Genomic DNA, 12,734 nt, shown 5'->3' with positions numbered 1-12,734 from the left:
TATTTTAGTGTTCATTATTCCCTTAAACCTTTCCTTTTTAAAATAGCTTGTGATATCATGTTCATTAATACAATTGTTTAGTTATATGCAATATATTATTTGCATTCACTGAATCAGTTGGACACTTATTTTGAATCCACATGTACCACTTCAGCTTCAGTAATTACCATGACATGGACATTTATTTTTCATCTACATTCACTTCCCCTCTTCTCCTATTATTTTGAAGTGAATCTCAGAGAGAATATTTTTTAATTCATAAATTGTGTATCTTTGAAGTGTTATTATTTTTTAAAAAACCTAACCATAGTGTCATTCTTGTACACAAAGAGATAACTTTTAAATATTGTGAAATATTTGAAATATTTAGTGTTGAAACTACCAATCTTTTCATAAATGCATTTATCTTGTCTTTTATATATGTTATTTTCTTGGTCAGTTTCCCAAAGATGTTCACCTGTCTTGATTCATCAATGTGTCACTTATGTCCCATTAGTCTATAGGAATCTGTCCCACGACCTTGACCCTTTTATATCTGAGGAGATTGCCAGTATATACTTTGATAATTACATTCCCATGGTAACTTTTCATGTGTTCTGTCTTATTTTCCTGTAAACCACTCTCCGATATGCTAAACACTCAATCAGTTCAGTTCAGTCGATCAGTGGTGTCAGATTCTTTGCGACCCCATGGACTGCAGCATGCCAGGCTTCCCTGTCCATCACCAGCTCCCGGAGTTTGCTCAAACTCATGCCCATCAAGTCGGTGATGCCATCCAACCATCTCATCCTCTGTCGTCCTCGTCTCCTCCAATCTTCTATCTTGCCCAGCATCAGGGTCTTTTCCAATGAGTCAGTTATTCACATCAGTGAATTGGTGAAAGTACTGTAGCTTTAGCTTCCTTCCAATGAACATTCAGGATTGATTCCCCTTAGGATTGACTGGTTTGATCCCATAGCAGTCCAAGGGACTCTCAAGAGTCTTCTCCAACACCACAGTTCAAAAGCATCAATTCTTCGGCACTCAGCTTTCTTTATAATCCAACTCTCACATCCAAACATGACTACTGGAAAAACCATAGCCTTTACTAGACAGACCTTTGTCGGCAAAATAATGTCTCTTCTTTTTAATATGCTGTCTAGGGTTGTCATAGCTTTTCTTCCAAGGAGCAAGTGTCTTTTAATTTTGTGGTTCCAGTCACCATCTGCAATGACTTTGGAGCCCAAGAAAATAAAGTGTCTCCTGTTTCCATTATTTACCCATCTATTTGCAATGAAGTGATGGGACCAGATGCCCTGATCTTAGTCTTTTGAATGTTGAGTTTTAAGCCAGCTTTTTCACTCTCCTCTTTCACTTTCATCAAGAGGCTCTTCAATTCCTCTTCACTTCCTGCCATAAGGCAATGGTGGTTTAGTCACTAAGTCGTGTCTGACTCTTGAGACCCCATGGACTGTAGCCTGCCAGTCTCCTCTGTCCATGGGATTTTCCAGGCAAGAATACTGGAGTGGGTTGCCATTTCTCTCTCCAGGAGATCATCCCGACCCAGGAATCGAACATGGTCTCCTGCATTGCAGGCAGATTCTTTACTGACTGAGCTTATGGGGGAAGCCCTTATAATGGTGATGCGTGTATCTATTTAAAATTAATTTAAACATTCCCATAATGGTAAAAAGTTCTACTGAAGAGTGCTGATCTATAGGATTTATCAGACTTAGATTTGATTTTTTTTTTGTCAGTAGTTTTTCAGAGTGAGGCTGTGTTCTTTCACAAGGAGCAATTTAACCTCTCATCTCTGTGATGTTAGCAACCATCTAGGATCAATATCTAGTTGTTATTCATCAAGGGTTGTAAAATGATTATATTCTAATTATGTCATTTCTCTACTTATGAACCAAAATTGTTATATAGAATGGAAATCATACATATATACTCTAATACCAGTTATAACACTTCATATAGAAAGAGTGGAATCAATGCTTGATTTTCTTTTTCTCTTCATTGGCTAGTTTGCAGAATCATAGATTAGTAACTAGCATACTCCAGTTGCATATTTTTTGAGGGACAGAGTGAGAGGGGGATATTAATATCAGTTTATGAATTTTAAATTGTTTGATGTGATTCAATTAATTGATTTTTTAATTTGTATAGTACTCCAAATGTCCACTTTGGCAACTCTTCAAGTTGGCTCCTGAGTCTTTTTTTTTTTTTCTTCATGATTTTAGAGTTCTTTATAGCTTCTTATTTTCGATGTGACAAAATGTTGCAGTGTATCAAGCATATTCCATATCTAAATCTGAGACCAACTATTTCTCCAGGAAGCTCTGGCTATTTTTATCTAGAAGTAGTTTTGTCAGACTATAATCTCAGTAGTAGGTGCTCATTGCTACCAGGTTTAACATTGCCCAGGTATGTTCAGTGGACAGACTCAGGATTTTTTTTTTTTAAGAGAAAACACATTATGTACTCTTTAAAAATAAATATGTATATCCATTCTTCTGTTTCCAATTGAATTCAGGACTACAAGGATTTTATCTAATCTGTACTACCTTGTAGCTATATTTCCTTTTCCCCAGACTCAGAAACCTAGTTGTCAAAGTTGTCAGTAACAACAGCAACTATAGAATATATTTACTCATTTGCTTTGTCCTGTGATGCAGCAAAACAGCTTCACAAATCCATCTTCAAAATTATGACAAGAAATATTTAACAGAAAAGGTTTTAAGATTTTTTTTTTGTCCTTATACACTTCAAAGGCAACTTCAGTCTGCAGTAAAATTATTGCATTTTAAAATTACTTGGAATAGTGAGTGAGAGAAAAATAGAGGATAGTGGTCATTGTTCATTGAATGCTTACTACTAGCTGCATACTTCTCCAAGTGCTTTATATGGAATAATTCATAAGTTGGAAAATAAACCTATGTAGTCAGTGAAATTTTAGATATAATGGAAATGAGGCAAAAGTTAGTTTGATAACATTGAAGATTATAGGGCTAGAAAGTGTCTCAATAGGAGTTTGAATTCCAAGTCTAGAACTTACGCTCTTAACCAGTTGATATCATCTAGGATTTATTAGAGGAAGTAGAACATGAAGTCCTTTAGAAAAGGAGAAACTACTGAGTTCCTGGCAATATCTGTTTAATTGATAGATCCTGTAAGGTCCACCAACAATTTTGTTTCTGGGCCTATGAGTTTTATATATATATATACATACATATATATATATATGTATGTATGTATAAATAAATGATAGTTAGGTATATAGTGTGTATATATGCTAGCTACGCATATGCTAGTTTTGTATATAGTATGTATATATGCTAACTATTTCCTTTCAACCAATTGATGTTACACTGAGACAAGTTAAAGGAATAATTTGTATTGTGACTGAGAGAGACCTATATTGTATCCTTACCTTGATATGGCTAGAGCACAGCTAAGCACATTTTATTCCAGAAGAACCTGTGTTAAAAATGACTGAGACCCCTGTCCTGTCTGCAGTGAGCACTACAATATTTACATCTGTTTTTGATTTTAAAAAACCTGCAAATTTTGTAAATATGATCTGGTCAATTTTTATATAGAAAGCATGATACACCAATAACTATATAGTGATGAATGTAAATTTTCAAGCTACATGAAAACACGTCTCTCCTCTTTTGAAAATAAAGAACAATTGTGTGCCCTAGCTCTTTTGGGTAAATGTCTAGACTGGAGTGTCTTTGCCGTAATAGAATACATAGCATTAGAGATAATTATCAAAATATATAAAACAAGGATCAAGATAAACTTATTGAACTTTAGTTTCTGCATTAATCATCTTAAAATTAAGGTGTTTTCAAAATTAGAATATATTCTTATATATTGTGAGAATACGAAGTGAAGGCAAGGGAAAGGAGAAAAGGACTAAGAGATAAAAAACAAGAAATAAGAAATATTTCAAGTTTGAAAAAAGTAGCTTCCTGAAAAACAATCAAATACTGTATGCTTATAATATATAACAACTATGTTGAGTTGTTTTGTAGGTTACTTTATATTAAAGTAGAGACAAGAGGAACTTTGAAGAAGAATTCAAAGAACAGTATACACATAGAGCAGAATGGTCTAAATGGAAAGACTAGGCTCTTTATCCCTCTATTTTGTCTAGCATAGGGATGAAGTGAGTGCTGTATAGTTCCTCCTTCATGCTCCAGAGGCATCTCAGAGTTGGATTTTACTTGGTGAGACTTCTCAGAGACTGATAGCTCTCTGTGAGCAGTGAATTCTCCAAGACTTACTTATGCACATTACAATATAGTAATCAGAGCAGGGGCTCTCTTGATGAAAGGAAACTAGGAGTTGAAGATGGAGGGATGTCTAAAGTCAGAATCATAAATCAAAGGCTTAAAAACAAAGCAAAACAAAATATTCCTAACCTACATTTCTCCCTACAGGAAGCTTTGAAAAGGTAATCTTCTGTGTATTCTTTTACCCAAAGGCCACAGGAAAAGTTTACTGGTTCAAAAGTCCAACAAACCATATTTCCTTTATTTAAGATTAGATAAACACCAATAAAAGATTAAATACAGACCAATAAAACTACCTTTAACTCCAAGTGGGCATTTTTTTTTTTTTTTTTTGGTGAAAAGGGCAAATATTCCTTTAACAGATGCTTTCATTGGCAAACTGTTAATGGGGCTGTCATAAAAGGCTTATGTGATGATCCAGGAGATAATTGAGAAATTTGGGATGCTTGTTCTTTTCTACCAATCTGGCTTATGTTATTTCTGAGCCAAACTGTTGACCTTTTCTTACTTCTTTTGTTAAGCTGTGGCACCTAAAGGATTACATATCCAAATAATTTTAGAGAAACCTTTTCACTGTGAGAATAGTACGGGGCTTAAATTTATTGAATACTGCTGCATTTAACCTATTTAATTGGAACACGTTAATTAGATCTAATTGCAAAGTTGTTTTAATTGGAAAATCAAGCATTGCACTGATATTGGTGTGCATGATTAAACAAAGTGACTGAGGTCACCGGTAGATTGTGTGAGATTCAGGCCTGTGATTGATTAAGTATGAAAGTTAATCAATTTAATTTATGTGATTGATGTTGATTCTTTCCTTTTGAAATTGCCTGCTCGTATCTTATTTTATCAAGATACTCTGTGTGGAATGTCAGCCAAACTACAGTAGCTCTTCAATTTGTTTGTTTTGGTATAATGATGTGTTTATTTCTGATCTAAGTAATTTTAACATGGCTTTTGTGTCACTAATTAAGATTTTTCAAGTTACTAGAGATAAAATTAGATTTTTTATTAAGAAAATTTAATTTTCCTGGGGAAATAATTCAAGCAACATGGGAAACTTAACCTATTAGTTCCATTAGTAGAGCTGATAGTTTATTGCCTTAAAACATATGCCACACAGATCAGGAACAAAGGTGTCCCTGTTTAATCATCTCTATGTCAAGGTACTTTTATTTCCGTATGACTATGATGATAATTGTAGTAATAATGAGAAGATGGAGAACATTTATATAGTCCTTATTATGTGCTAGGCATTGTTTTAATTTTATTAAATGTAATAACCCATCTAATAACATATTATGTAAATGCATTTGCTTCTGTGAATTTTCTTTTATGAAAGTCATAGTGGTAATATCTTGTTATATACTGGATGCTGTCTTTTGAACCATGGCAAACATACATTGTTAAGTCATAACAAGGTAACATTATTCGCCTAGGCTGCACAGTTAGTAGGCACTTGATAAATTCTCATATATAACTTTGAAAAACTTGAGCCTATCCATATGATTGAGTCTATACCTTGCTTAGTCAGGGTCCTCCAGAGAAACAGAGCCAGATGGAGATATCTCTACCTATATATCCTATATGTCTATGTCTCTATCTATCTATCTACCTACAGAGAAAATTATTTTAAGAATTGGCTCTTTTGATTTGGGTTGAGAGATGGCAAGTCTGAAATTTGTAGAACAGTCTGGTAGGCTGAACACTCAGGCAGGAGATGGTGCCATAGTTTTGAGTCTGAAATTGTGAGGTAGGCCACTAGGAAACTGGAAGCTTAGGCAAGAGTTGATGCTAGAGTGTTGGAAAATTTCTCATTCTCTAGGAAAACTTAAGTTTTGTTCTTAAGTACTTTAACTGATTAGAGGAGGCCCATCCATGTTATTGAGAGCAGTGCCTTTATTTACAGACAACTGATTCTGTCTTATCTATTTATTTATTTTTTAAACACAGTTGTATGTTTTATGTATTTATTTTTTTGGTTCATGTTTTTTTTAAAAAAACTGGAGTATAATTGCTTTCTTGCCTTATCATACTGTTCATGGGTTTCTTGTGGCAACAGTGCTGGAGTGGTTGGCCATTCCCTCCTCCAGTAGGAGAAGTAGAAGAGGGCAACAGAGGATGAGATGGTTAGATAGTATCCCTGATGCAATAGACATGAATCTGAGCAAACTCTGGGAGATAGCGAAGGACAGGGGAGCCTGGAGTGCTGCAGTCCATGGGGCCACAAAGAGTCAGACACAATCTAGCGACTCAAAGACAACAGCAGCATAATTGATTTACTGTGCTAGTCTCTGCCATATAACAGTGAATCAGTTACATGCATACTTATATCCCCTCCCACTTGAACCTGCCTCCCACTCCCCTCTTACCCCACCCATCCAGGTCATCACAGAGCACCAAGCTGAACTACCTGCACTATACAACAGGTCCCCACTAGTTATCTATTTTGCACATAGTAGTATATATATGTCACCCCCATCTCCTAATTTGTCCCACCCTCCCCTCCCCTCCATCCCCACATCTCTATGTCCATTCTCTATGTCTGCATTCAAGACAACTGATTCTAGATTTTAACCATACCTACAAAACAACTTTACAGAAAACTTTCAATTGTCTAGTTATATAACTGGGTACTATAGCCTACCTGAGTTGATACATAAAATTCAGCATCACATACCTTGAATTTGTATGAATGGTATATAAAGAAGTTCAGGATTCTTGGTCATAAATATATAATTAACTATAGTAAACATCAATGTGGTATTTTTCCTCAGCTAGATAACAGTACTAATAACTTGGTGATACGTCTGCAATGTTAAAGTTGTGGTAAACATTGAAATTTGGTTCACTGAACAACTTTTATAAACTAGTTTCTTCCTTTCCTTTTAATTTGCCAAACTCCCTTGGAGCTCAGAGGCCATGCAAATCAGTTTTGTTGCATAAGATATAAGTCTGCCAAGGAAGAGACACTATCATGGAGAGATTTTAGTATGTTTTTTCCTAAATAAAAGAAATACTGTTGCATAGATTTTCCTCTTGCCTTTCTTCTTACCCAAGCTACAGAGATAAAGCCTACTAGCACAGCAGTGACTGACAACTTGAGGACAAAAGCCAACACACTAAAGATAACAGACCTGTGAGATAGGAATAACCAGCTTCCTGGCGGGCAGTGCGGAGTTCTTGCTCTAGGCTAATACTGACTGCCAGTGGATTTCTTGTTATATAAGAAAGAAAAGCAAGAAAACAGAAGAAGAAGAAAACACCTCTGTTTAAGCTATTGCAAGATTCGTTCCTGGGAATTGTTCACTTGTTTGTTTGTTTTTGGGGTTTTTTTTTTTTTTTTTTTGGTCTCTATACACAATCCTAACTTCAAGTTTTTTTTTTTTTTTTCTATTTTTATTAGTAAAGGGAGAATGAGTTTAAATGCAAAACAAATTGTGACATAGAACTAAACAATTGTCTATCACAGCCATTGTCTCCTTATCAAGAGAGACAACTCTAAAAAATCGTGGAGCATTACAAACACTATAAAACAAAATCAAGTGTTCTTACAAGAATATGCAATGTTGACTACAAAGGATTATGAAATCATCTATGTTTGTTCTTTTCTGAGTTGCATTATGTTCATTCCTTGGTCACTGATATTACTTAATGTCTTATGTAAAGCATAATAGATCTTATTTTTCTGTGGATTCTTGGAGAGGAACACTCTCCAAAGAGAAAAGAAGAGAAATATAGGCAAATATAAGTGTGAGAGTTGTTTTCGAATCTTTAGAATTAATGCTACACTTTCAACTGTATATGAGATTAGCTCTTCCCCTCCCCAAAGATGAGATGGAATGGAAGTGGTACCATAAACATAGTCTTACCTTTGTTTTTTTCTCATAAAATTTATTATCTGGTGCCCATTCATGAAGAAATATATACTGTGTCACTGCATGAAGGAAAAACAAACTAATTAAATGTCTAACTAACAGAGATATTCATGTCAGAAGTGCTTATAAACAAAAATGATCCAGAGCTTAGGCTGAGAAGGAAGTTTCAAGTGGATGATTTCTCTGAAATCTTGAAGTGTATAAACAAGAACTACCAATTTGCTGATCAAAATCAGGACTATAAGAGTATGGGACACTTCTTGCAATTTTAAGTTAAAAATATTTTATGGGGAGAGTTTTTGCAGTTCAAAAATGTTAATACACGCATGCATGCATGTGTGTTTGTATATATATGTATGATATAAAATAAGGAGCAATATTGCATATCATATTATCTACACAGACACACATATATAGTGTAGAATAAGGAATCTATTCCAAGCATTTTAACAATATTGAAGCATAAATACAGGCAGATCTTAGTGTTTCCATGTGTTATCTTCTGTGTAGCAATAGCTTCCTCCATTGTTCAGAAGACATCACTTCAGTGTTAGGCAAGTGGTATGAAAACGGCTAATTCTATGTGTAGTGGGAAAGTTGCTTACAAACAGTCAAACATTATGAATTTGATTATTTTACATAAGATTTCCTATTTCTCTTGAATATTAGGAAAAGTATGGCAGCACAGAATCTGCTTTCCAAGATGGCATCAATAGGTTGGTGACAACAAGTGCATGTCCTAATAGATTAGGCATAGAATCAGAATCATTACAGGTCCCACCATCTCCTATTTTCTCCCCAACAAAGAGGCATTTATTCAGGTATTATTAATCAAGGAACCTGAATTATTGTTTGGGCATAGAAATATATAGAAATATACATTTATAACCATATCTCTGTCTAAAAAGGAAGGCAAAATATAGGCCAGAGGGGCTTGTTTGTTCAGGAAAAATGCGATAATGAGCATTCAATTAGAAGGTAAATAAATTTACATGTTTTTAATAGTAAATGGACAGTATATCTATAACTATACCACCCAGTATGCTACCAACTACCCTTTTACAGTTATTGAACTCTTGAGATGTAGCTTGTACTTGTTCAGTCGCCAAATCGCATGCAACTCTGTGATCTCATGGACTACAGTACACCAGGCTTCCCTATTCCTCGCAATCTCCCAGAGTTTGCTCGAGTTCATGTCCATTGAATCATTGATGCCATACAACCATCTTATCTTCTGTCACCCTCTTCTTCTTCTGCCTTCAATCCTTCCCACCATCAGGGTCTTTTCCAAAAAGTTGGCTCTTTGCATCAGGTGTCCAAAGTATTGGAGCTTTAGCATCAGTCCTTCCAGTGAATATTCAGGGTTGATTTCTTTTAAGACTGACTGGATTGTTCTTCTTGCTGTCCAAAGGACTCTCAAGAGTCTTCTCCAACACCACAGTTTGAAAGCATCAATTCTTTGGTGCTCTGCCTTCTTTATGGTAAATGTAGCTAGTGCAGATCAAATATGAGCTATAGGTTGGATTATACACTGAGTATGGAATACTTAGCAAAAAATAATTTATAACATTTCTTTAAGAAATTTTAAACTGATTATATGTTGAATAAAATATTTTGATAAAATGAGTTATATAAATTATACTATTAAAATTAACTTCATTCATTTTATTTTATTGCATTAATATTTAAAATTTTATGAATGGTTTGCAAATGCCACATGAGTTGTAAAATATTATATTTTATTGTACAGTGCTATGGAGAAAATACGTCTAACCTATCTATCCAGTCCACTCATTTTTGCTACTTATCTGGCATCTATAAACATAGAAGATTTTAGCCTGCAGCAGCAGCATAGGATTCAAATTTGCAGTATTTCCGTTTCATATAAAATATTTCATATCCATATGAAAAGCAGATATTTTAGTTCTACATAAATGAGTTTTTTTCTTTAGCTATTTAAAAGCTCTGTAAATAAGTAAATTCCACAAACAATATTTCTTCTTTAGCAGAATTATATTTGCTTTGTATTTCCATCCCTCCTTCCATGATCCTAATTTAGGTCCTGCTCATTCTTTTTGGCCTCTTTCCAAATACCATACCTCTGTATTTCTTCCCATTTGGAATCTACTAGACACTGTACTGCATTCAGGCTTATGTTTCTCACTTCTTGAGCCCTTATGCAATACCACACCCTTGATTAGGCAGTTTAGATCTATTTTTTCCTCATTGAATTCTTGAAACAAAATTTGGATTATAAAATTGCATTAAGAAACTCACTCATATTCAGGAATCTGGTTAGAATTGCAGTAAGGATTATAATTGTAGTTTAAAGAAATGATTTTTATTTATTTTCTTAAAGCCATTCTCTTTCAGGGTATATCACTACTGGTTAACTACATCATTTTCTATATCTTCTAAAGAATACTCTAGAGAATTCATTGTGAATTTAAACATTTCAATGTAATAATTTATATAATTATGTTACAGGTTTTAAAACTGCAAAAGCTATACAGATGTTCTTGCTTTTTTGTTGTTGGTGGTGGTGGTGATTGTTTATTTTAATAATCAGCACTAATTAGCATTCATTTGTGTGCCTTTTTTAAAGTCTTGTTTATTTGGCTAGAACCTCCTGTTCAGATGGAATGTTAAATAGAAACAGTGAAGTGGATATCTTTACCTTATTTCTTAGCTGACAGAAAACAACAACAACTTTCAGTGTTTTAGCATTAAGTACGATGTCAGCTGTAGGTTTTCTGTAGATGACCTTTCTCAGGTTGAAAAAATACCCTTCTATTCCTTGTTTGTTGAAAATTTTTATCAGGAATGGAGAATGGATTTCCTCAAATGCTTTTTCTATATTTATTAAAATGGTCTTTTTTTTTTCAATTTGTTAATATGGTGATTTATGTTACTTTTTGAATGTTTAAACCAGCCTTGTATTCCTAGGCTGGTGTGTATTGTTGTTTATATATTGCTAGATTTGCTTAAATTATGTTAATTTTTTGCACTTATGTATAAGAGGAATATTAGTTCGTAGTTTATTTTCTTTCTATTAGCGTTTATTAGACTTTGTAGTGAGATAATGCTTGTCTTAAAGAATGAGTTGGGAAGTATTCCGTTCCTTAAAATATTCAAGAAGAATTTGTATAGGAGTGGATTTATTCTCCCTTAAATGTCTCATGGTAAACACCTGTGAAGACATTGAAACTTATTGTTGACTTTGTGGAAAAGTTAACTATGACTTTAATTTATTTAGTAGATTTAGGATTATTCAGATTATGTATTTCTTCTTGAGTGGACTTCGATAGTTTGTATATTTTAAAGGCTTTTTCCTTTCCACCTAGGCATAAACTTTACTGGCATAATATCTTTGTAATACTCTTCATTATGCTTTTAATTTTGCAAAATCTGTATTAATGCAACTCTTTCATTCCTGAGATTGATAATTTGTGTCATCTCATCCTATTTTCCTAATTGGTCCAAGGAAAGGGTGGATAATTTTATTATTCTTCTCAAATAACCAACTTTGTGTTTTTTTGTTTTTTAAATATAATTTTTGTATTTTATATAATCAGTGTCTACTCATTTTTAATTGCTTCCTTACTTGTGTCTAACTTGGTTTCATTTTCTTTTATTTTCTAGTTTCTTATGGTGGATGCTGAGGTCATTGACTTGACACTTCCTTCTTTTCTAACATAGGTGTTTCACACTATAAATATCCCACTAAATTTTTCTTTGTCAACATCTGACATGTTTAATAAGTTATATTTTCATTTTCATTTAGTTTAAAGTACTACTTTTCCTTTTGAATTATTTTTTTGACTCATGGATTATTTAAAGATGTGTTACCTAATTTCCAAATTTTTGGATTTTTTTCTAGAGATCTTTATATTTTCATTTCTAATTTCACATCATTATGATTAAAGGACAAATTCTGTATGCCTAAAATCATTTTGAATTTAGAGAGACTTGTTGTATGGCTCCAAATATCATTTATCTTGGTAAATGTTTGACATGTACTTCAGAACAATGTGTATTCTGCTGTTATTAGGCAGAGTGTCTATGATGTCAGTTCTAAAAAGTTGGTTGATCTTGTTTTTGAAGTCTTTTACAACCTTACTGATTTTTCTATCTGCCTTTTGTATTAGTTGTTGAGATGGGATATGGAATTTGGGACATGGGATACGGGATATGGAATTTCATTCATATTATGTATCTATCCCTGATGTTTTTATCAGTTTATGATCCATGTATTTTGAAACTCTAGTATTAGGGGAATAATCACTAAGGTTTGTTACATCTCCTGATTAATTAATCATTGATCATTTATAAAAAAAAAACCTACTTATATCCCTGATGACATTACTTGATCTGAAATTGTCATGTCTAATGCTGCTATGGCAATTTCAGCTTCTTTTTGATTAGTATTAGCCTGGTATGTCATTTTCTATTCTTTTACTTTTAATTCATTTGTGTTTTTTGTTTAAGTCATGTTACTTGTAGGAAGCATATAAGTGGATATGCTTTTCCAATCTAATAATCTTCACATTATAATTAGTGATATCTAGAC

The sequence above is a fragment of the Cervus canadensis genome, chromosome 4 (assembly GCF_019320065.1).
Source record: "Cervus canadensis isolate Bull #8, Minnesota chromosome 4, ASM1932006v1, whole genome shotgun sequence".
Taxonomy (NCBI): Eukaryota; Metazoa; Chordata; class Mammalia; order Artiodactyla; family Cervidae; genus Cervus; species Cervus canadensis.
The sequence above is the reverse complement of the archived record's forward strand: the minus strand, read 5'-3'. Positions refer to the sequence as shown.